This window comes from Mauremys mutica, chromosome 1 (genome assembly GCF_020497125.1).
Source record: "Mauremys mutica isolate MM-2020 ecotype Southern chromosome 1, ASM2049712v1, whole genome shotgun sequence".
NCBI classification, from domain to species: Eukaryota; Metazoa; Chordata; order Testudines; family Geoemydidae; genus Mauremys; species Mauremys mutica.
In genome coordinates this window covers 230,768,842-230,794,258 of record NC_059072.1, presented here as the reverse complement: position 1 = coordinate 230,794,258, position 25,417 = coordinate 230,768,842, and the positions used below count along the sequence as shown (strand labels likewise).

The window sequence follows — 25,417 nt, the reverse complement described above, 5'->3', positions numbered from 1 at the left end:
TCCAGTAGAGATAAGGAGGTGTTAGTACCGTTATACAAGGCACTGACGAGACCTCATCTGGAATACTGTGTGCAGTTCTGGTCTCCCATGTTTAAGAAGGATGAATTCAAACTGGAACAGGTACAGAGAAGGGCTACTAGGATGATCCGAGGAATGGAAAACCTGTCTTATGAAAGGAGACTCAAAGAGCTTGGCTTGTTTAGCCTAATCAAAAGAAGGCTGAGGGGGGATATGATTGCTGTATAAATATATCAGAGGGATTAATATTAGGGAGGGAGAGGAATTATTTAAGCTTAGTAACAATGTGGACACAAGAACAAATGGATATAAACTGGACACTAGGAAGTTTAGACTTGAAATTAGACGAAGGTTTCTAACTATCAGAGGAGTGAAGTTCTGGAAGAGCCTTCCAAGGGGAGTAGAGAGGGCAAAAGACATATCTGGCTTCAAGACTAAGCTTGATAAGTTTATGGAGGGGATGGTATAATGAGATTGGTCTTTGACTATTAGTGGTAAATATGCCCAATGGCTTGTGATGGGATGTTAGATGGGGTGGGATCTGAGTTACTACAGAGAATTCTTTCCTGGGTGTCTGGCTGGTGAGTCTTGCCCACATGCTCAGGGTTTAGCTGACCGCCATATTTGGGGTTGGGAAGGAATTTTCCTCCAGGGCAGATCGGCAGAGGCCCTGGGGTTTTTTCGCCTTCCTCTGCAGCATGGGGCTCGGGTCACTTGCAGGAAGATTCTCTGCATCTTGAAGTCTTTAAACCATGATTTGAGGACTTCAATGGCTCAGACACAGGTTTGATACAGGAGTGGGTGGGTGAGATTCTGTGGCCTGTGTCGTGCAGGAGATCAGACTAGATGATCATAATGATCCCTTCTGACCTTAAAGTCTATGATTCTATGATTCTTCTGTACAGAGAAGTTTTACCCTATTTTAGAGAGTTACATTGTGTCAGAGGAGCAAAGCTGTTGACCACAGTCTTCATCCTGGAGCTTTAGTTGATCTTTTAGATATCCTTGGCCCAAGCCAAGTCCAAGACCTTGAACTTGATTTGAAATTCTGTGGGAAGCCAGTGAAGAGAGTGTTGGAAAAGTCTGAAGTGCTCATCTTTGCCCATAAAAAAAATGATTTGGCATATCTGAAAAAGAAGGCTTATGCTCTGAGAAGGCCCAATTTACTGTACACAGGATAATGATACACTAACAATGGGGAAAGGGCACCAAGGACAGAGGAAGACACCAGAAAGGATGTCTGGGGGCCAGTGTAATATATGCAGAAAACTCAAAGGTTAATGTGGATTATGTGGATGAAAGCACAAGTAGCACTATCTCTTTGATACTTTGTGTATAGCAGCAGCTACCAACATGAAAAGGTAGAAACTTGGGGTCAGGACTAAAGGATTAAGACAGGTGGAGAAGAAACAGCAAAGAGAGTGGAAGTGATGATAAATGGAAGAAAATGACGGGGTGGGGGGAGAGAAAATTTATATAATTTATGCCTTACGAAGAATGCATTGCTCTTGTCTTATTCATAGTCAGACCAGCAGCCCTTTTAAGCTGATTACTGTAAATCACATCAATTGCACCATAACATACCAAATTGCTTCAACTTTTCCAAACTTTTTCTGGGAGATCTTGCCTCAGTAGTATTCTCCAGAAGAACAATCGGGTGAGGTAGCTTGTTCATATTAATTCTTTTATTGCCACTTTAAAAATGAAATGTTGGCAACTCTGAGGTAGGAAGAGTAATTATGTCTTTGTTGTGGAGTTCCAGTCATTATAATTCTGGGTGCCATCACCTTTTTATTTGGAAGAAAAACATTGAAATTAGTATGAAACAGCAAAACAGGGAAGTGGGGACTGCGCTGTGGTGATCAGAGTCTTCTGTATCACTACCTCATGGCTGTTTGTTTGTGGATGCGGTGGCAGTACAGGGCTATTCCAGATGGATACAAACAATTAAACAGTGTGAAACAGATGGGTTGAGAGGAAAAGTGTGTGTGTGTAAGCGGGTGGGGTGGATGAGGAAGATGAAACTCATTTTGCCCTTAAAAATAAAAGCAACCCTCAGTTTATGGGGCCTAGTTGGCCCCTAGAGCTCTGCTTAAATTGTTCTTTTGAATCCAGGAATGGGCTTCTCAAGAGTAACCTGGACGGAGAGCAAGGGGACCCTGAGGAGAGAGGGTCAAGGTCCACAAGCATGAGCAAAGGCTTCAACCCTGGTAGATCTGTTCGCTCATGGGGGCTGTAAGTCAGAGATTTTACTTTAATCATGTGTATGTCTATGTAAGTGCTGTGTGTCTGTGTACAGTATGTATGTAGATATATATGCAGTGGATACACAGGATGATAAACAGTTTTATTTAATTATTTTGCCATGTTTTTATCGTATTCTTGGTAAATTCCTTTGAACTAAAAAAATTCTATAAACTGTACTGAAGTATTTTGTGAATACTTTTGACATGTAGTGTAAATGTCTTGGGAAGCTGTCTGCACTAGAGATTTACCATGAGTTAACTGATTGTCAGTTATCTCAAGGTAGCTAACATGTTTGTAAAGGCTAGCATGGACACTCTTTCCAAATGTTTGTTCCAGGATACAAATGTTTGTGGTTTACTAGGAGAAGCAATATATGTTTGTCTTCTGGCACAAAGATTTGGGGAGTGTTCATTCTAGCCTTTGCAACAGTGTTATCTACCTCGAGATATTTGGCAATCTCGGGCACACAAGCTCTTATTGGCTTCTCAAGCACTTGATCCTCCTTTTTTCAGTGCTTTCACTCTTCTTTACCAGCACATTTTCCCTCCCTCCTCCCATCACCATGACTTAGCAGCACATTTTTGTGACATTCTCTATTATATCACGACATTAAGCAAATAAACATATAGCATTGGTTGGGGGGGGGGGGAATTAAGACATATTTCTCTTGCCCCACTGTCTCTTTCTTTGTATTTTTTTTTATCCTGTGTTGAAATGAAGAGGAACAACAAGGAATTTCTGTAGAAAGTCTATTGTGGTTTCAATTCCACCAGACATTACTTAAGTGACCTTCTAGCATGTTTAATTTCTTACTGAATTGTAAGATTTGTTTTTTTCATATACAGCTAAAATAATAAAATACTATACATTTTCTATTGTTTATGTTCTAGCAGATCATATTAATGTCAAAGTATTGTTTGGTTTCACAGTTAAAACACAAATGTCACATCCTCTCACATTAGCAAATTTTCTTTTAAGTTTTATTTATGCTAAAGTGATATGAAGTCGAAAAGCATTGTTGAAAGTTACTAATAGACTAAAATTTTAGCTGGGTCTTAGCAGAAATGAACATGGCATTAATGTTCTATGGCATTAATGTAATATTACAGATAATTTCTAACAAAACAAAATTTGTGTAATACCATCAGCAACCTTTGTATCTAATTTAAAAAAATTTGTATGGATACAAAATGGAAGCTCTCATATTATTTAATACAATGAAACATAATTTTGTTCTTATTATGTCATTTCATCCAGAGACTATGTGCGTTTGGCATGGATTTTGGGGAAAAAAAGTGAAAATAAGAGAAATTAGAAGGCTGCCAGTGTTTTTTCTCATAAGTTAATTTTGCCCATCTCCGTATGTCATTCTGTGTTAAAATTGAGACTCTTAAACACTTGGTGCCTGATCCACTGACCTCAGTAGGCCTTAGACCAGGCCTTTACAATGGGAAAAGAGGGTAAACCTAGAAATCAAATAATGCTAGCTGCAAGATTTTAAGATGTACATTATGCTGGGAGAGAGGTCAGAATTAAAATGGATGCCTCTTCCTCCAGTAACGTAGCTAGTAGGGGATGGATTTTCTTGTAAGCATTGCCAATTACATGAAAAACACACATTTGATATTCCGCAGTTCGGTTCAATTAAAACTTGCATTCTGATTAATGGACACTGGACAATTTCCACACATAATGTAGTATTTTGGAGCAAAGATTTTGTACAAATAAGTCTTCTGAATCAAACAACTTTGCAATTTAGCAGTTTCATATTGATTATGTGCTAGATTTTATTGCCTAATATTTGAATATAGTGTATGGATGATAGAATTTTTCCTTCTACAGAGAGCCATTGGAACATTTAAACACACTTTTTAAAGACCTAGCTTCCATTTAACTGTTACACAATGTATTTTTTTCTCACTATTTTAGATTCCCATGGTACATGCATGTAATTAAAAAGTTGTGTTCTATCATCATTCTCCTTTTTCTTGATTCATTCAGTGATGCCCCCTTGCATTGGTTTACTTATCAAAGTCCCCATTCATCAAAATACTTAGTCGTGTGCTTGAGTGCTTCACTGAACTAGGGCTAAAATAGTGTGTGTGTGTAGGAATGGGGCATGATGAGTAATAGGCTGATTAGGGCCCTGATCCTGCAAACACACAGATGCTCAACTTCATCATCATCATTATGGCAAATCCCAAAGGGATGTGGTCTTTTTGCAGATTGAGCACCACCTGGATCAACCTTTGGCTAGATCTTTAAGGTGGTCTGTTTCTATATATTCAGTTTATGTCCATCACTGGCAATCTTATCATGCCACCAAAGCTTTTTGCACCCTTGTGATTGCTAGCTGTGCAGCTTCATTCCTTGGTACATTAGCTTTGGAATTTGTTGGTCCTCCATTCTAATAATATATACCAAGAAAGACAGCAAATCTGAATAAATGCTGATTGTTGCCTGATTTTATGGGAGATTAATACTATTGTTTAGATAATGAGTTATAGGCTTGCCAGTTAATCTGATCAGAAGATAATAAGGTTCTTGTCCCAGAATCAGGGTACACAGAATTTGCAGGGACCTTTGGGATGTCTGACAAGGAAGCTCACACTGTGAACAAAAGGCAGCTTTAATCCTTTTATTGAGATAAATGAAATAATCAAATAATCAATTACAAAAGCAGTAATATTGTTCTAGCAGTACAGGTAGTATTATATACTATAAGGTTTCTCGATTAATGTATTCTCACCCTTCCTTGATAACCTGGTGATCAGAGAAAGGACCAGCCTTGCCTCTGGCCTACCAAGAGACTTCAATGGTCCAGATTCCTCAAGTCTTGAGTGAGAAGTGAAGAACTTAGAAGAAGCTAAATCTAAAAGCTATAGAAAGACTACAGAAGCTAACTTAGAGTTTACTTACAACTAACAGTTAAGAACTAACAATGACAAACTAACAATGAACTAGCTAAAACGACCCAACAAGGTAGGTTGCCCCTATTATAGAGCCCTAAGTACCCTCCTTCTATGTCCAAACAACTTCCTGACACATAAAAATGTTAGGGTACACTTACTCTGTAGGCTGGCATGTTCCTTCATATGAATGATATATTTGTAACTATTAGCCTCATCTGTTATTTCTGTTCTAACCAGTTGTTTCCATGTTCTTTGTGGTGTACCTGTTAAGTCTGAAAAAGGCCATGAACTTTGTTGGCCTTAACCACTAACTTGCTTTAACTGGTCCACTTATCTATGTGAAAGGTCACACACATATATACTGTATACTTTAGCTCATCACCACCTATCTAGGGTAAAGCTCTTGATCATATATATGTTAACTTGCCTTAGCTTAACAAACAGGATGTTGCCTGTAGGTTCTTTGCATTACAGTTAAAATACTCTAATATAAATTGATAAACCCATTATAATAACAAATAACAAACCTATAATGTAACAAATGATCAAACTCATAAGAAAAGATACATATGCAAGCAAGCAGGAGAGCCCTAAAGGCTACATGATGGAGGCAGTTGCTGAGTTCAGCTTTGAATATCCTCATTTCTCATCTTGTCCAGCCACTTGATATGGGGCAGCTGACAAAGATGATGAGAATCAAAAGTGTCAGTCTGTCGCTCGTCAGCATTCCTCAGTGCTTCCATAAAATAGAGTTGGCATAACCATGGTTCTGTAGACCCACAGCTTTGTGGCAGGTTTCACAATATCTCCACAGAGGCCACTGAAGGGTCTGAAACATAGTAGTAGCTGCTAATATATGTGTCCACATCTTTCAGACACTCTCCAACAAAGTCTGTGATGCGGCTGAAGTATTTGACAGTTATCATGTGCTCAGTGTCCCATCCAGACAGGTTAATACTGAGCTGATTGTAATCTGGAGCTGGAGGTTGCTAGATGATAATGACCAGAGGTGTAGTTTTATCTGGATTAATAACCAGAGCAATGCACGCTGCTTCTTGTCTGACCAGATAGGCCATCATTTGCAGCAATTTACCAAACTGAGCCAACAGCACAGTATCATCGGCATATTCAAGATCTCGAAACAGAATATTGTCCAGCTCAGTGCCACTGAGAGCTGCCTTTTCAAGCTTATCCATCAGCCAATCAAAGTCAGTGTTAAACAATGACAGTGATAGAACACGGCCTTGCCAAGCTCCTGTGGAAAAAAGTACATGGTTCTTGCAAACATGTAATACTGCCTGTTTCTTTCCCTGTCTCCTGCCCAAAGCTTCCCGAGTCTTTCTGAGCGCTCTGAGTGTGTTCCCCAACAACACCCGATTCCTTTGTTCTGCTGCTGGTAATTCTCCATTCTCCAAACCTCAGCCTCCTGCAGACTAGCTGGAGGAAGTGGCTTCTCCCAACTCCAGCCAGCCTCCTTAGTAAAGAAATTAATTGGTCAGAGTAGTTGCTAAGGTTAACTACTGTCAATTGTATCTAGTCTGGGAGAGATATGCTTACAGACTTGTCAGCAAAGGTGAAAGCACATAGATATAGAGACGTTCCATGATACAGCAATTTTCCTAAAAGCAACTTCACAATGTCACTGAGAATTCGTAAGTTGTACAGACAGATTCTGCAAATTGTCACTGAGCTACTGAGTTTGCACTAGTTTCTGGGCAGAAGGGGAACATACAGAATGACACTTGTAGAATTAATTGAGAAGAGTAAACGGTTTAAGAAAAGGCTTTATTTTTAATTATAGCCTGCATGTGATATGTGGAATAAATCATTAAAATGTTCGAATTTTTGCAGGATTCTTGTGAATCTTACCTTGAGAGCTCAGGCACATTCTTTTACTACTAAAACGATTTGTTGTTGTGGTATATTGTTCCTTATCTTTTTCTGTGTAAAGTGACATACCTTAATCATTCACTACTCTGAAATACAAGAAAGGGGAACTCAAAAGCAGGAGATAGTCTGACTTTTATATCCTGTAAAGTACTTTTATATTTCCTGTAAAGCCAAAAATTTATTAAGGCTATTTGTGTCTTTTTACTCCAGTCTATAAATGTGCTCACTAATCATGACAATTGCTCTATTTCCTCCTACAGACAAAGAAACACATGCCCCTTTTTCTAGTGTTTTAAGGGAAAATAGATATTGCACAGCACTGAGATTTCACATTTTGTTGCAACTTTTAAAATCTATAAGACTTCCTCCTACTCTCCTCCTCATCCCAGTATTTAGTGACAAAAAATATAATTATTTGAAAATGAAGGGTATAACTAATCAGTTTTCTACCAAAAGATGGGTGCTACCATTTATTATGTAAGGATCCACATACATTCCAGTTATAACTCTTGGGGTCTGTTCTGTGAACATTAATGAGTTATTTATTCTGGTTCTCATATGCAGTAGAGCTTGCACACTTTAATCTGCATTTGTTTAGATCCTGCCAAATTGCCTCTTCTCTTCTGTGCCAATATATTTTTGTGTGTGTAATCCACATCCTGACTGATGTATTAAAGATCTCTAGAAAAAATGTGCACCATCTGTTTGTTAATGAATCAGATTCTATAGTGTGTTCATTACATGTATAGCAAGACTTTATTAATACAACTGCTATATAATGGAGTATATGTGTTGAAATGTATGTCAGTAGGTGTAGAAAAGAGTGAAGTGGTAACTTTTTTCGATATATTTGTTCCCTTGGTATGTTAATCTGGAGCTTTCAAATCTGAGTACATAAAGAGTTGACGAATTGATTCAGATTAACTAAATCTGATTTATTTAATTTTCTTGTGCATGTAAGCAGGGCTGAGGGCCCAAGAACAGGTTGCTGCTTCTGGTATGGACTAAACAGTCTTTTTTTAATGCTCTGTGGAACAGCTAAATATGTCACTGGTTTGGGACCTGATTCTTCAGCCTTGAAATGAATAATAAATATTCTACTGACTTCAATAGCATTAGGCCTTGGGTGAATTAAGTCTGCATCAAGACTGTTAATGATGAAGCAGTGTCTCAATTGCATATTCATATCTCAAGTACTGATGCAACATGACAGGATCAGAATACAGGAGTTCAAAAGAGACAGACTTTTCTTTGCAGAATTACCTCAATAACAGTTTCAAAGCTCATTTTTTGGCCTCAAGTTACTCTGACATTTGCTTTGCTTCACTCATTTTCTTCCCAGTAGCTTAAAATGACATTGTTATACTGTGTGTCTGTAACAAACCTATTTGCATAGGAAGCTGTGAAGCCTGCACTGCTAAAACACAGTGGTCTAGGTTAGGAACCAGAGATAGCAAGCTCTGAACAGGTGGCAAGCATAGCTTAGCACAATATGACATTAATTTATACTGATGTATTTCACAATGGAATCTGGTTGCTAATTGAGACTTTAATGCAAGACTGTTCTCTGAGACAAAAACTGCCTTTGTCAAAGTATTAGCAATATGTTTCCAGGGGATTCCCAGGCACAATTCAAATGAGCAAAGATATTTAAATATTTCTCTCTCTCTGATATATTATATATATATATAATGCTTTCATATATATGAAAGCATTATACAGGAAAAAATGTTAAATTTTAATTTTTGGCATTAGGTAAAATTCAGGATTAATGCGGCTAAAGAGTGTGACCAAGGTGAGAGAGGAAGAGAAAAAACAGTTCACTATTTTTGTTACTGTGTGAGGTAGAGGAACACAGTTAAACTGGAATACTGAAAATTACTTTGTAATGAACTATCCACATTTTGAGGGAGATCCATCATAGAGATGACCATAGAAACCTTTTAGGTAACAAAGGTATCCTCATTCCAGAGTGGGCTTGTTTCATGGTAGAGGTGAGCCCAGAATGAAACCTTGCATCTGCATTACCTCTGAACTTTGAAAAATTTAACAGCCAAACTGCAGGTTGTGCCTATCTCTTTTCCTTATGGTTTATTTTCCAGTGTTCTGTTCAGTCTTGATTTGAATGTCCCAAGCCTTTGCGCTACAGCCACTTTCCTTTGGATGCTATTATACCATCTGATAGATCTCACTGTCCCTCCTTTATGTCTTCCCATTTCTCTTCATATTGTGGTATTTACACACTTCAAATAAAATGAAATAATTAAGTGCCAACATAAGGGACATAAACCATTTTATTTCAGGTTGGGAAGCATAGGTAATCTGGATGAGCAGTGTCAAGCTAACAGCTATACTGTAGAGGAGATATGGGTATAATGTAAAAGCCTGAAGTGCCAGAATGAGGGCAAATTGTGAGATGAACCTTCTCTTTGGCCCAAAATAATTATTTCTGAAATTAATAAATGTTGTCAGTGTTAGGTTCTGAAATTATGACTTCAGACAATTTGAGTGTATTTTTATTAAAACAATATTAAGACTAATATTACAGAAAGTTATTAGCAAAGTTAAATTTTAGCCACATTTAGTACTAACCAAAACTCATATTGCATCCAAGCCACACTTGTTCAAATTTATAATATTTGAAACAATAAAAAGTTAAAATGTGGATTTGCTATAATGTGCATGTGAGAACTAAAACCTGAATAAAATCTAGCCGTCTGAGGAATAATTTTACACCTATCCCCCATTATATAAAATCAAGTGAGATAATATCAGTGGAATAGCATGTTGTCAGAGGATAATGTTCTCCTGCTGCTACATAGAAAGGCTGAAATACTTAGGGGAATTATGTGTCGTGGAGAAGCCAAGATATTTATTTCCAATGGAGCAGTCACTGATCCTGTGTGAATTTATTACTAATACTTTATTTAGCTTATCAGTACTAAATGATTCATAGAGTTTAAGGCCAAAAGAGACGATTTAGGTAATTTAGTCTGACCTCCAGTATAACGCAGGCCATTACATTTTACTCTGTTACACCTACATTGAGCCCAATAGCTTGTGTTTAACTAAAAGCATATCCTCCAGAAAGTCATCCAATCTTGATAGGAAAACTGATGGAGAATCCACCATTTTCCTTGGAAGTTTGTTCCAATGGTCAATCAACTTCACTGTTAAGGCACAATTCTTATTTATTTTAATTTGTCTAGCTTCAACTTCTAGCCATTGGTTCTTGGTTCTACATTAAAGAGCCTTTCAGTAACTGAAATTTTCTCCCCATTGAGGGTACTTATACACTGTAATCAACTCACTCTCAGTTTTCTTTTTGATAAACTACACAGACTGAGCTTTTTAAGTCTCTCACAGTAAGATATTTTCTGCAGACCTCAACATGTTTTTGTGGCTATTTTCTGCAACTTTTTCACTTTTGCAACATCCTTTTTAAAATGTGGATTCTAAAACTGTTCACAATATTCTAGTATCAGTCTCACCAATGCTGCGGTAAACTCACCTCCTTATTCCTACTCACTATTCCCCGCTGTGCTCCTCATTATTTATCACTCTGCAGATCTTTGTGCCCGCCACAAATTTTATCAGCAGTGATTTTATATTTACTTCTAGATCATTGATGCAATAGTGCAGTTTTTCCCAAACTTGGGATGCCACTTGTATAGGGAAAGCCCCGGTTTGTTTACCTGCCCCATCTGCAGGTCTGGCCGATCGCAGCTCCCAGTGACTGCAGTTCGCTGCTCTGTCTGAAGCAGCAAACCCACTTCTTGCATTCCAGGTACCCAGGCCAGTGGCTCTTGCTGATCTGTCAATAGACTTAGGACCAAAAATCTCCCTTGCAGGGCTCCGTCTAGCTGCTCAGCTGTAAGACCTGCTAGCAAGTGTCTTGTCTCTAATCATGCACTTGTGCTGTAGAGCTTTCATATTGTCTCAGAGTAACTCTCCTGTGCTAGTAATGAAAGATGTAACATGATGTTCCCTTGGCCTGCGCCGCTTCCAGCAGCTCCCATTGGCCTGGAGCGGCGAACCGCGGCCAGTGGGAGCTGTGATCGGCCGGACCTGTGGATGGGGCAGGTAAACAAACCAGCCCGGCCTGCCAGGGGCTTTCCCTATACAAGTGGCATCCCAAGTTTGGGAAACACTGCAATATTGAATAGTGTGAGGGCTAGGTCTGATCCCTGTGGAATACAACATGCACCCTATTCAATGATTTCCCATTGACAATTGTTTTTTGAGATCTGTCAGCTAGTTTTAACCCATTTAATGTGTTTTTTACTGATATTGTTTAGTGCTAATGTTTTAATCAGACTGTCCACTGATACTAAGTCAAGTGTCTTACAAAAGTTTAAATACATTACATGTATGCAATTACCTTTATCAACCAAACCTGTAATTTCCTTTAAGTCAGTCAGGCCTGTCAATCAAATCTACCCTTAGTAAAACCATGTTGACAACCTTAATTATTAGAGCTGGTTGGAATTTTTCCAATGGAATATTTTTCCATTGGAAAATGCTGATCTGTCAAAAGCAAAATGTTGAGTGAACCCTTTTTTTTTTTTGATTCACTGAAATTTTTGGAATATTTTATTTTGGTTTGACACAAACAGAATTTTTTTCACCAAGTTTTTGGAGAAAACCAAAAATAAAATCAGCTGTTTGCCCATCTCTCCTCCCGTCATTATACCTTGACTGTTTTGTCTGATCTAATTTTTAAAGTTTCACATGCTAACCAAATGAAAAGGCTAAAGGTAAAATTTTCAAAAGCACCTAAATGACTTAGAAGCCTAGGCTCTAAATCACAGATCTGGCTATTAAGTAAATATACTTAATGTACATGGGGTAATACTGAAGCAAACTACTAACATACACTGTACAAAGAAAACATTGGTGACAAAATTACAATTTTAGCAAAACAATGTATCTAAACATCTAGTGCAATTGTTGGGAGATTTTTAAACCAGTGTACAATCTACAATATAGTTTCTGTGCAATAAGTTGGTATCACTTTGAAATATAAAAAGATCCCATAAAGGGAGTTGGATATGTACACCATATTATTAGCTTCATGGATAGTAGCACCTAAAGCTAGTGGAATCCATATAATATCCTCTATTCATAGAATATTAGGGTTGGAAGAGACCTCAGGAGGTCATCTAGTCCAAGCCCCTGCTCAAAGCAGGACCAATACAAGCTCATTGTAACCAATACATATCTCACTGTTACACTTTTTTTTGCTCCCAAAAGCTTTGTACAGGCTATTTTATATTTTGTTTTCAAATGGATTGTCACTTTTTGAAAAGTTTTCACTTTGAAATCTTTAAAAATGAAAGGTTCAGTGATTATTATTCTGACCCAGTACTATTTACTGAGCAATGACACTGATTACAGAGCTAAACAGATCTCTCAGAGAATATCTGATACAGTAACATGTTTTGGTTTCACATTTCCTCATGATTTTGAATCACCCCAACATTTTTGTTGTTCAGCATAAAAATAGAAATGAATAACTTTGGGAGTAAGATTTCCAAGGAGCAAATACAGTATCTAATACAGCTCAGTTAAAATGGAGTCCTTATGACACAACATTAGCTTGTTTATCGTGTACTTCTACTTTGAAAAATGTCTGAAAATGACACCATCAGAGTCTGTTTGTTGTGTCTCGATGGTTTTCAGAACAAAATTGCACAAATTATTTAAATAAAATGTTGTTTTTCTAACGGTCCTACTTGCAAACTCAAGTTGAACTGAAAGTCGCAATGTCTTATTGCTGATTTATACATCATCATCCCTGTAAAACAGATCCTGCAAGGCCATATTTTGCTACCCCATCTTCAAAGAAGTGGCACAGGTGTAAGGGAGGGCAAAAGGCAGCATTGCAGTTGGAACTTAACCATGGTGTTTATAGTGCATGACCAGGAATGCAATCCAGTTCACTCTATCTTCACAACCATGTTTACTCTAGAGGAGGAAAGTCAGCTTAATGAAGACATAGTAAGGGATAATGGAACACCACAAGGTAGGAGTATTTTCTGCAAGTGGAAAGAAATTAAAAATATTGATTAGAATTGTAGGTAGGTGTTACAGTTAGTGAAAGGACTACCTAATCTGCACAGAAAACTGTGAGATCTGAGGCATACAACTAGAATTCTTGTACATGAATTCAAGGAGTCCGGGAAATAAAAAAGAGAGGATCTGGAACTACTGGTGCAGGAGATCAAACAGTATATTATAGGGATTACAGAAACATGGTGGAATAGCACTCAGACTGAAATATAGATACTGAAGGGTATGTGCTGTTTAGGTGAGATAGGAATAAAGGTGGCATTGTACATCAACGAAGCAGTTAATTGTAAAGAAATAAGTGATCATTTGGACAAAAGAGCCTGCTTGGGTCAAGGTCACTGCAGAAGGATTGTAAAAGAGGTTCTGTTAGGATAGAGACTGGCGAATAAATGCTACTAATACTGGTAGCTCCAGTTATTCCTCGATGCGATAGACAGTGTTCTTCATCACTGGACCAACACGAGGTGATGCAATTTAGACTAGGTTCTGGTAAGTAGTAAGGAGTCGTAGAAGAGCTGGTCATAGGAAATACCCTTGGATTCAGTTTAAATTAAATGTAAGGATAATCAAAATGAGGAAATGAACTATGGCTTTTTATTTCAAAAGGGAAGATTTTGGGAATTAGTTAATGAAATCAATTGGCTTGAAAAGCTCAAGGACTTAAATGTGGAGGAGGCTTGGAAAATCTTCAAATCAGATATACAAAAATCTGTCTGAAATTTGCATCCTAGGGAAAGCCTCACCCCCAACTGGCTGAAACCCTTCAAAAAAGTTTTTAGGTATAAGCAAAGAGCCTAGAGAGAATGGAAAAAGGGATTGATCAGCAAAGAAAGTGACAATCTTGCAGGTTAGAGAATGTAGGAATAAAGTGAGAGTTGCTAAAAAAATCAAGCTGAATTAGCTCTTGCCAAGAAAATTTAAATAATAGGGGGTTTTAGCTATATAATAAAAAAAGAGACTAAAGAAGAATAGGATTAGGCCACTGTGGAGTGTGGATGGGAAGGAGAGTAAAGATAATCTGCATATACCCAAAACCTCAATGAATGCTTGGTTTCAATAAGGGTGGTGATATGGAACATGGTCATGAAGGCAGGATGGCTGATGGAAATGGTGTATAGAAATGGAAGTTATCACATCTGAGGTGGGAAAAAAAGTTTAATGTGCTCAAATTGGGTGGACTGGATAATTTCCATCCCAGAATACTGAAAGAATTGGCACGTGAAATTGCTAGTCCAGTAGCAAGAATTTTAACTACATCTATTCATTCTGGGGTAATACCATATGACTGGAGACTAGCTAATGTCCTACCTGCATTTTAAAAAAGGGAAAAATTGGGATCCAGACAATTAGAGACCTGTTACTCTGATGTGTGGTCTCACTTTGCTGTCTCATTTTGCCCCAAGCTCTACTCCAGACCTGCCCCAACCGCGGCCGCTGCTCTGCTTCCAGCCCTCCTCCTGGTTGTAGCTCTGCTCCTAACCGCGGCCACAGCTATGGCCCCTGGCCCGATTGTGCCTCTGGCCCCATCCTGGCCACGGCCCCATTCCCAGCCCCGGCTTCTGGTGTAAGGAGGGGGTGTGACTGAAAAAGTTTGGGGACCACTGTCCTAGCCTCATTGAAGTCAATGGCAGTCCTGTTTTAGAGTTATTGATAATTCAGAACCACAGGATCTTGAATGCATATGGATCAGTGTGCTACCTAACAATGGGCAGGAGGGGGTTTCTGGTGGGGGTCTGTGACAGATCACCAAATTAAACCCAGAGAACAGGATGAGTTACTCCATCAGCACCTGTATGTAAAGAAAAATTGTTGTTATGGTGAACTTCAATTTGGAGGTCTCATGCAGCCACTAGTAAAATATCATTACAATTCTAAAAATTATAGATAATTTTCTAACACAAAAGTACCACACCCACCATGAAGTAACTGTATTTTGAACCTCATTATGATGGATTAAGATAAATTAATCACTTGCCTGGAAGTTGGTGGTTCCTAAGGACCAGTCATCTTGACCTCATTGTATTCAATATGGGTAAACAGGGGATAGTCTCATGGAGTAATATATGCATTAGGTGCTTCAAAATGGCTAATTTCCCAAAGTTGAGAAAAATCATGAGCAAAACTGTCAGAGAAGAAAAATTTCAACAGAAAAATGTGAATGAAAAGTAGGAGTTCTTTAAGAAGAGTTTATTAGTTGGCCAAAAAGTCAAGAATCCACAATCAAGAAAGAGGATAAATTTGGCTAAAAACCATCATGGTTCAGTGGAAAGTGAAGGCAGGAATAAGAATTTTTTAAAAAAGGGAAAATAGCAATCAATGTAATAAATGAAAAATTACAGGTATAAAGACAATTTATAAAGTAAGCTAAAGACCTGGCTCTCAGGGCTAAAGACAATAAGGAATTTTTGAAATGTTTTAGAAACAAAAGAAATCCTAGCAAAGGTGTCGGCCATTCAATAAATTCTTCTGTATTTGCAAAGAAACAGGATGATATGCTTGTTTCACATTATGATGATTATGCACTTTCCAGTCTATTAGCAACTAAGGAGCAAGTTAAACATTTTAGGGATAAACATTTTAAAATTATCAGGTGCAGATACCTCGCACACAGGAGTCCTAAAAGAATTGACTGAGGAGATCTCTTACTTGCTGATGTTAATTATTAATAAATCTTAGAATACTAGAGAGATTCCAAAGGCTGGAAGAGTGCTACTGTTCTGTCAATATTCCAAAAGAGCAAACAGGATGACTTGGGTAACTTTAGGCCATTTAGCCTGACATCATACAGAATCATACATAATTCAGTTAATAAAGAGTTAATGGATATAAGTATAATTAATAGAGCTGGCTGGGAAATAGACTCAGCTCTTCAAAAAGTTAGTTTGTCCAAATTGGAATTTCTTGCTGATTTAGATGTCTGCAGTATTTCATTTGACTGCAGGAACATTTTTGAAACATGTTTCAGAAACGCCTAGAAACCCTGAAAGCACCTTCTCCACGACAGTCTGCCATGCCAGTTGCCATGGGGCTGGGGACCTTAGGACGCTTAAATGACTGCTATTCATTTTCCCCCCAATAGAAACAGCAATTTTTAAACTTACTTGAACTGCTGCATAATTCAGCACCTAATTTAGAAGCTGGGGAGCTTTTGCCTCAGGATTTGGCTCCAGTTTGCAGCATGGTATGTGGGGCCTTGATACGGATGTTTGTCATTCTCCCTGGCATCGGAAAAATCATGGGTGTGAATAAACGTTGGGATTTGTCATCCTTGAACAAGTTTTCTGCAAAACTCTAAACCTTTATTTTTTTGAAATCCTAGCTTTTCTGTACACAGTGTCCCCATTCTTGTAGTAAACAGCTTCTAGCCAAAGATGGTAGCAAAGGCGTGACACACTCTTCTCTTTGTTTGAATGAGAGGTTCATTACAAATTATTAATGGTAACCCAATCCTGAAGAGTTTTGGGCACATGCATAGCTTTAGTCATGTGAATGTTCTCATTGACTACTCATATGAGTAATCCCTCTGAAGAACTCAACATGTTCCAAAAGTGTTTGAAAACGAGCAGGGTTATAATTGCTCACATTAGTAAATTATGGTAATGCCAAAACCAAACAAGATGGAGTCAATGCACACTCAAAACATGTGCTCTTGAAAATCCCATTCTGTAATAAATTAAAAAAGGCAATATGCTTACAAAATGTTTTACTAAGTAATATGTTTAATATATTGCAGAACAGTTGCAGAAAACAAGAAATTAAGCAACATTAATTTTAAAAAATGGAAATAACTAAAAAGAATAAGATATAGATACTGTCATGCCTATTATCCTCCCCCAAAAGTTAAAACAGAAATTGATAAGCATAAAAATATTTTTTTTAAAAGTATCTTGAGAATCAAAAGGCACAAACTATATAGAAGACTATTTTTAAAAATAAAACCAGCGTTGTAAGAGGTAAATTAACTGAGGTATAAATCTTACCCTATTTTTGCAAAGCACTGCATTAAAATTAAATTGTTTCCCTGTCAGTGAGGCAAGAGGGAACAAACATTTAAGGGTCAGTAACACATCTTAAAAAACTGTCTCTACCTACCTGCTTGATCCTATTAATTGATATTTTAAATTTGCAGTTATAGTTCATCTCAGGATTCATGTGAGGTTTCATTTACTATTTTTGCATAAACATATCTAGTGAGTTTTAACACAGCATATATTATCACTTGTAAATATTTTAAGATTACTTTTTTCTTAATGTGGTGTAATGTAGTGAATCCCATGGTATGCCCCTCCTTCCCTCCTGCAGCCTTAGCTTTTACTGAATTATGTATTCAGCAACAATGACGTGTCAAGGAAAAACCAAAGAACCTCTCAAGTTTTTTGCTTTATTTCTTAGGGCTCAGAAAACAGACCAAAAATATATGTGTTTTAGCCATCAGCAGTCACGATTTTTGTTATGGCAGAGATGCTACTTATGTTTCTTTTAACTTAGGGTTCTTAAAAGAAGTATTGAATAGGAGAAAGGAGATCAGAATGGAAACCCAAAAAACATTCCACTCAGATTCTTTTAACAGGAAAATTAGGATTAATACCATATTAAATACATCAAAATCGACTTAAATGAATGCTTGCTTAACACAGATTTATTGAAAAGAACACTTTCAGAGAGTACCAACCAGTAATGACTGGGTAAATAATAGTAGAACCCCCATTAAACTAGTAATTGATAAGGGAATATCTCAAATGAATATGGATTGAAATATGATGAATATTCAAGCAGCTGAAAGGGGGTAAATGAATGAAATTGTTTGTGCAGCAGTTTATATTAGTTCTTGATACAGTGAACCTCTTATGTAAATATTTGATGGAAGGAATAAACTTCAGCCTGTTCATAAAAAAGGTATAAGTGCAAGAAGGCTATGTGCATAAAAGCGCTAAATGTACCCAAGACAAAGTAAGGTAGAATGGGCTATTTAAAATAAATAGGATGTCTATCACAAAGCTATTTGAGATGTGCCAAATACTGGGAAACAAGCGGATCAAACGAAGAATAAGGAAAGGTCATCTGCCAAAGGAATTTAGATGAGGCTCTTTACAATGAGATAAGTCAATGCAAGGAATAGACTTTTGAAGGTAGCTATTGGCAAAACTAGTGTAAAATACATAAAAGAAGAGCTAAACAAATATTTGGAAGGGAAAATGATGTATGACACAGCTGCTCATTTAAATGAACCAACAGCCTTGGATTAACTACTTGTTTCTCTTCTTATCTTTAGAGTTGTATAAAGGTAAAATATGTTAGTGACTTTTGCAGATATGGTTTTCAGTACAAAGTTTCAAACAACTTTGGGAACCTGGCAGTATTTTTGTGAGCATTGGTCAATGTAATTTCAAAAATTGGCCATCTTTCTATTTGCTTGTACTTTGAAAATTGTACACATGTGAAATGATTTCTTTGGGAACCTGATAAAAAGCTAAAAAACCTAGGTTATGGTGCAAGTCGTTTTGTTAAGCTGTGTCAATGGTATGCCTAGATTAGGATAAAACACAGAACATGTTAGCCAGCACATTCTAAAACTGTAGTGTACACTTGGCAAGTTGTACTTCAGCACACGGTAGCTGGTTATGGTGAAGTCTTGTCAAGTCTACACTAGAGTCATACAGTATGTTAGGTAGAACATGTGAGCTAACGTGTTCTAGCTCTCTTCCCCCTCTCTGCCTGTATCTTTTATCCTAGTTTAGACAAACCCTACATGTATACTGGGAGTGCCAATGTAAAATTGTGATTTCCTTGACAGAGTGTTGGGACAATGATATTCCTGCCATGACAATACTTTTCCCCCAGATGATCAAATGCAATGTGGTCTGCTTGTCTAGACAGATGTGGTGGCTCTTTGCTATTCACTGTAAAGAATAAATTAAGATTAACACCAGATGTTTCCGCATTAGATCAGATTGAAATTAACATTGCTTTGGATTTGTAATTCTGGACACATTGTATCACTCTCCTTTACACCAATAAAGTATAGGAAGCTCCAGTGGGCTAGTATAATTGATTCTGAAACTTTTGACTCCTGACAAATGACTCTCCCTACCTGCTATTTTTGTGTGGTAGAGTGGGGGTGGAGAATCATATTGAGGGCAGCCTTTTGTATCCTGACCATATGTAGTGTGATGCCAAGGCTGCTTGGTTCATTATTTACTCCTGGGGATTCTGTGCCACAGTGCATGCACAGAATTCATATCCAGTGTAGAATTTTTTCCCCACAGAAAATACTTTTGGCCCAAGAAGTGCTGCATTTCCACTTTTTGCCCACCAAAGGCCACTGTGGTGCCAGTACAGCCAGCTGACTGGCAATAACAGCTAACTGTTGGCTGCGTTCATCACAGCAGCCTTCCTGTGGAACCAGGTTAGGAGGCAGTGTGGGGAGCAGGTGGTCACAGACAGAAGAGCTAGTGGAAGGGACAGACTGGGGCGTGGGCTCGGGAGTTAGTGGGGTGACAGCATTGAGCCAGGGGCTGAATGGGAGGAGGGTTACAGGGCCACATAGGGACAAGGCGGTAGGGAGGCTCCAGGGCCACATGGGGCTGAGGGAGAAGGCTACAGGGCCACTTGGGGCTCGGGGCAGATGTGCTTGATTGAATGGGAGAGGCTCAGCATCAGCCAGGATATGCATGGGGGAGGCTCCCCAACTCTCTAATAGTCCCTCCCCCGACCCCAAAGAAGCTGTTCAGTACTTCTTCCACTAACACCCAACAACTCTCCAGGTTCACTCCCAGGCTGCTTTCCTTTTCCTCAGCCCCTCCATTACCCCCGACTCCCACAAACCTTTGCACATCTTCTGAGGGGTGCGGGAAATATGTTTCTGTATTGTAGTTTAAATTAATTATTCAAAGTTCTGTATTAGTAGTCAGGCATTCTCCTTATTAGGCATCTCTTTTTTTGGCCTGTATTGTTACAGACATACTTGCTGACAGATATTTTGATATAAATTCCCAAAATAATTGAAATTGGCACGATTATATCGGCAAATAAAATATGCAGAATTTTGCACTATTTTAAAATATTGTGTGCAGAATTTTTAACTTTTTGGCACAGAATTCCCTCACAAGTAATTATTGCTCTTTGTGTTTAATCTATCTTTCTAGGCATTTATACAATGTTTATTGCCATGGTATTTCAATGCCACATACCCCTTTGTTTTGAGTAGATTTATGTATTTGTTTGTTTACTTATTTATTCTGTAACATTATGAACAAAGTGGCCATCTTCTGTCTTGTTGGCCCTGGAATGTTACCTTTCACATGATGCTGTTTTATGACCTGTTGATATAAAATATGTCAACTCATTACTGGGTTTTTGACAAATGGGTTATCATCATGGGCGGCGGGTGGAGCCCCCCCTTCAGGGAGTATAACCCCTGGCTCCGCCCCTTCTGCCTGCACCCCTGCTTGGGCTGGACCCCCAACAACCGCTTGCCCCCCCCATGGCCAGAGCATTGAGCCCCTCTCCCACCCCCCACTCCCCAGCTTGAGGAGCCCTGGGCTGGCCAAAACCCTGCCCCCCCCCAGCTGCCCGGAGGAGCCCTGACCCATCCTCATTTGCCTGGAGGAGCCCCAGGCCAGCTGCAGCTGCACTGCGTCTCCCCTCCCCAGACCCCAAGAACACAGGAAAAGCCACAGTGTCTCTTCTGGAAGACAAATCTGAGCTTTAGATATGCCCCATGCAGGTTCTGGGGCAGCTGAGGCAGCTCTGGAGTCAGGGAGATTACTGGTGAAACCAGGAAGCTAAATAGCACATACTGCCTCCTCAGATGCCCTGGAACCTGCATGGGCATAATAAAGCAAAAACTTCCCCACCCAAACCCACAACCAGCCTCCCCTGGCTGTTATACCCCTGCACATGGTTGTTATTTAAAGCTTTATATTATACTTTTTGACTGATGCACTCACACTGTCATCCTGCAGTTTTGCTTGTTTCTGGGAGGATAAATGATGAAAAATGTGTCTTTTTCACCAACAGAAGTTGGTCCAATAAAAAATATTACCTCACCCACCTCGTTTCTAATACCCTGGGTGCATGACTACAACAACAGTGCATATGAAAAGTTAGATGCATTTTTAGTTAATTATCAGTGATAATAGTAACAGTGAATATCACCAACATTTGGTCAACACTCAAACTAGAATTTGCAGATAACCATAGTAACAGAAGAATGTTAGGTACTGTAGAGTGCATGTGTATACAATTTTTGTTCATACTATGCTGAACTTCAAAGGAAAGTGTTCTTTAGAGAAGCAAGTGGAAGCAAAACCCCCATTTTTTTGTGAAGAGGGAGGAAAATTATCAGAATAACTGATATCTTTTTTGGATACTTTTTCATGTAAATATTTCATCCTCATTAGATACAAATTTTGGGGGTGGGGAGTCAATCTCCTCTATTCTGGGAAGAGGATGATTACAAACAAAATGAGAAGTGAAATATGATAGATGATGAAACACTGGTTATTTGTTTAAGCTTTCATGAAGTATAGCATTAAGATCTTATATAATGGTTTTCATATTGTTTATTTCATACATTTTCCTGAAGACAAATGATTGTTAGGTTTCACTGTGAAATATGATTATATTTTCTTCCATATACATTTGGAATTATTTGTAAATGAGATCAAATACATTAAGAGAAGTTTATTGAACTTGTTTCTCTCATGATAATATTACAGATGCTGCCTTAATTGCTTGAAGAGATTAAATATATACGAATGAGCAGAAAAGAACATTTGTGTTTAAGATTATAGAATAAAATGGAAATCTAAGTGCAAACATTTTGCTGAAGTATCATCTTATGTAATCTTTTGGATTCTACTTATCAATGCAATTACGAAACCTATCCACAAGGCTGATGGATGCTAATTGTCAAGAGAGGATTAGGGCACAAAACTTGCAGAAAGTATGTCTTAAACAAAAAAAAAAAGCAAATGTTTTTAAAATATTTTCTGTACCTGCTGAGCAAACAAAATGACTTAGCTTATAGTTTGCAATGTTTTTGAGATGACAGTATTATTATTCCCTTGTTCTGAATTATTGAGCTTGATGCAGAAATTACTGAGTGAATTTTTTACCTTTTTATGTTAGGCAAGATGTTAGATTAGATAATTGTAATGGTTCCTTTTGGCCTTATTATCTATTAATCTATATCACAGGTAAAACAATTTTTACTTCTAAGCCAAGATGTTCAAAATTTATTAGTGATCTTGAATGATTCAAATTTTGGATGCCCAACTTGTGTCCTTAAATAGATTCCATTTCAAGTTTCATTAAGGTTACTCAGATTCTGAAAATCTTGTCTCTTAACTGTGTGTTATGAAATGCCATTTTCTGTACCTAAACATTTTTGGTTTTTGCTCCTTAATATCCCTTTAAAGTGAGTAAACAGATACAGGACCTGAATTCCCTGAGCAGATCTACCAGGCCTGCTACTGCCTAGTCCACTTCTCTGAAGTCAGCTCTACCCACTGAGCTACAGCTTGGTCAGGTTCCATAAAGTCAGCTCCACAGAGAATGGGTTCATTTTGACACAGCCAGCTTTTCACAGGTTCCAGAGAGTCTTTGAGTGGGAGAACTCAGTGCAAAGAAAATATTTCTTTGGAGGGTCTCTACTTGCTGGCAGAACCCTGACTTCTGTTGCTGAATTTGGGGTCAGTGTTCAATGTCAGCTCAGAGTGAGCCATTTCCTGTTTTAAATAAAGGTATCTAATATATAGTCTCTGAGTGCCCTTCCAATATTGAAAGTTTTAAAACCAAATGCTCAACTTAGTAAGCTTGCCCCCTCTGCCATGCAACAGCTCTTAATCAAATAAGATTAAGACGCCCATACACTAGTTTATACCTCAATTCTCCTACTAGAGACGAGTGAAATTTTTTGGCTGTTTTTTTTTTTTGCCAGAAAATGTGGATTCGGGTTGACAGAAATATTTTGTGAATTTGTGTCAAATTCACCAGATTGTTTCAGCTCAGAGAAAAAAAAATCCCCAGAAAGTCTAAATGTTTCATTTAAACCTTTTCAAAACAAAATGTTTCATCTTTTGAAGTGTTTTGTTTCAAATTTTACTTGATTTTTGTTACTTTTTTAAAATAAAAAGCCCTCAAACTGTAAAGGACTGGAGTATAGGCTGTCTGGCCTAGTGGACACAGCTGGGCTGGTGTCATCAAGACAATGACAGCCATGAGGCAATAGTATCAGACAGGGCCGCCCAGAGGATTCCGGGGGCCCGGGGTCTTCGGCGGCGGGGGGCCCTTCCGTTCCGGGACCCGCCGCCAAAGTGCCCCGAAGACCTGCGGCGGGAGCCCCCCGCTGCCGAATTACCGCCGAAGCGGGACCCGCCGCCGAAGCGCAGCCCGGTCTTCGGCGGTAATTCGGTGGCGGGGGGGGGGCCCCCGCCGCGGGCCTTCGGGGCACTTCGGCGGCGGGTCCCGGAACAGAAGGGGCCCCCCGCCGCCGAAGACCGGGCGGCGGCGAGTCCCGCTCCCCCCCCCAGCCTCTTACCCGAGCGCGTCTCCGGCGGGCCCTGAGCTCTGCCCCGCTCAGAGCTGCGTGGTGAGGGGGCGGGGCTGTGAGCTCCACGCCGAGCGGAGGCAGCTGCCCCGCCCCCTCCCCACGCCGCTCTGAGCGGGGCGGGGCTCAGGCCCCGTTGGAGCTCCCAGACCCGCCCCCTCACCACGCGGCTCGGCTCAGGGCGGGGCTCAGGGGCTCGGCCGGAGACTCGGCGCTTGATGCGCTGAGGCTCCAGGAGAGGGGCGGAGGCGGGAGCCTCCGCTCTTCTCTTGGGGGCCCCTGCGGAGCCCGGGGCCCGGGGCAAATTGCCCCCTTTGCCCCCCCGTCTGGGCGGCCCTGGTATCAGAGGGGTAGCCGTGTTAGTCTGGTTCTGTAGAAGCAGCAAAGAATCCTGTGGCACCTTATAGACTAACAGACGTTTTGCAGCATGAGCTTTCGTGGGTGAATACCCACTTCTTCGGATGCAAGCAGTGGAAATTTCCAGGGGCAGGTGTGTATATATAAGCAAGCAAGAAGCAAGCTAGAGATAACGAGGTTAGATCAATCAGGGAGGATGAGGCCCTGTTCCAGCAGCTGAGGTGTGAAAACCAAGGGAGGAGAAACTGGTTCTGTAATTGGCAAGCCATTCACAGTCTTTGTTTAGTCCTAAGCTGATGGTGTTAAATTTGCAGATGAACTGGAGCTCAGCAGTTTCTCTTTGAAGTCTGGTCCTAAAGTTTTTTTGCTGTAGGATGGCCACCTTAAAATCTGCTATTGTGTGGCCAGGGAGGTTGAAGTGTTCTCCTACAGGTTTTTGTATATTGCCATTCCTAATGTCTGATTTGTGTCCATTTATCCTTTTCCTTAGAGACTGTCCAGTTTGGCCGATGTACATAGCAGAGGGGCATTGCTGGCATATGATGGCATATATACATTGGTGGACATGCAGGTGAATGAACCGGTGATGGTGTGGCTGATCTGGTTAGGTCCTGTGATGGTGTTGCTGGTGTAGATATGTGGGCAGAGTTGGCATCGAGGTTTGTTGCATGGGTTGGTTCCTGAGCTAGAGTTACTATGGTGCGGTGTGCAGTTGTTGGTGAGAATATGCTTCAGGTTGGCAGGTTGTCTGTGGGCGAGGACTGGCCTGCCACCCAAGGCCTGTGAAAGTGTGGGATCATTGTCCAGGATGGGTTGTAGATCCCTGATGATGCGTTGGAGGGGTTTGAGCTGGGGACTGTATGTGATGGCCAGTGGAGTCCTGTTGGTTTCTTTCTTGGGTTTGTCTTGCAGAAGGAGGTTTCTGGGTACACATCTGGCTCTGTTGATCTGTTTCCTTATTTCCTCGTGTGGGTACTGTAGTCTTGAGAATGCTTGGTGGAGATTTTCTAGGTGTTGGTCTCTGTCTGCGGGGTTAGAGCATATACGGTTGTACCTCAGTGCTTGGCTGTAGACAATGGATCTTGTGGTGTGCCTGGGATGGAAGCTGGAGGCATGAAGGTAGGCATAGCGGTCGGTAGGTTTTCGGTATAGGGTGGTGTTGATGTGACCATCACTTATTTGCACCGTGGTGTCTAGGAAGTGGACCTCCCGTGTAGATAGGTCCAGGCTGAGGTTGATGGAGGGGTGGAAGCTGTTGAAATCTTGGTGGAATTTTTCCAGAGTCTCCTTCCCATGGGTCCAGATGTCATCAATGTAGCGTAGGTAGAGAAGGGGCGTGAGTGGATGGGAGCTGAGGAAGCGTTGTTCC

The 25,417-nt window shown here is 39.7% G+C and overlaps 1 protein-coding gene and 1 long non-coding RNA gene across 2 annotated transcripts in view; one reads left to right on the top strand and one right to left on the bottom strand.

Annotated features, from left to right (window-relative positions):
- FRMPD4 (FERM and PDZ domain containing 4) overlaps positions 1–25,417 on the top strand; it is a 449,028-nt gene that overhangs the window by 27,888 nt on the left and 395,723 nt on the right. The window lies entirely within an intron of this gene.
- LOC123345428 lies at positions 6,319–23,740 on the bottom strand. Its single transcript, XR_006572789.1, has 3 exons — positions 23,683–23,740; positions 16,241–16,357; positions 6,319–6,651 (listed from the first exon to the last, which is right to left on the bottom strand). It is a non-coding gene; the product is annotated as an uncharacterized LOC123345428 (long non-coding RNA).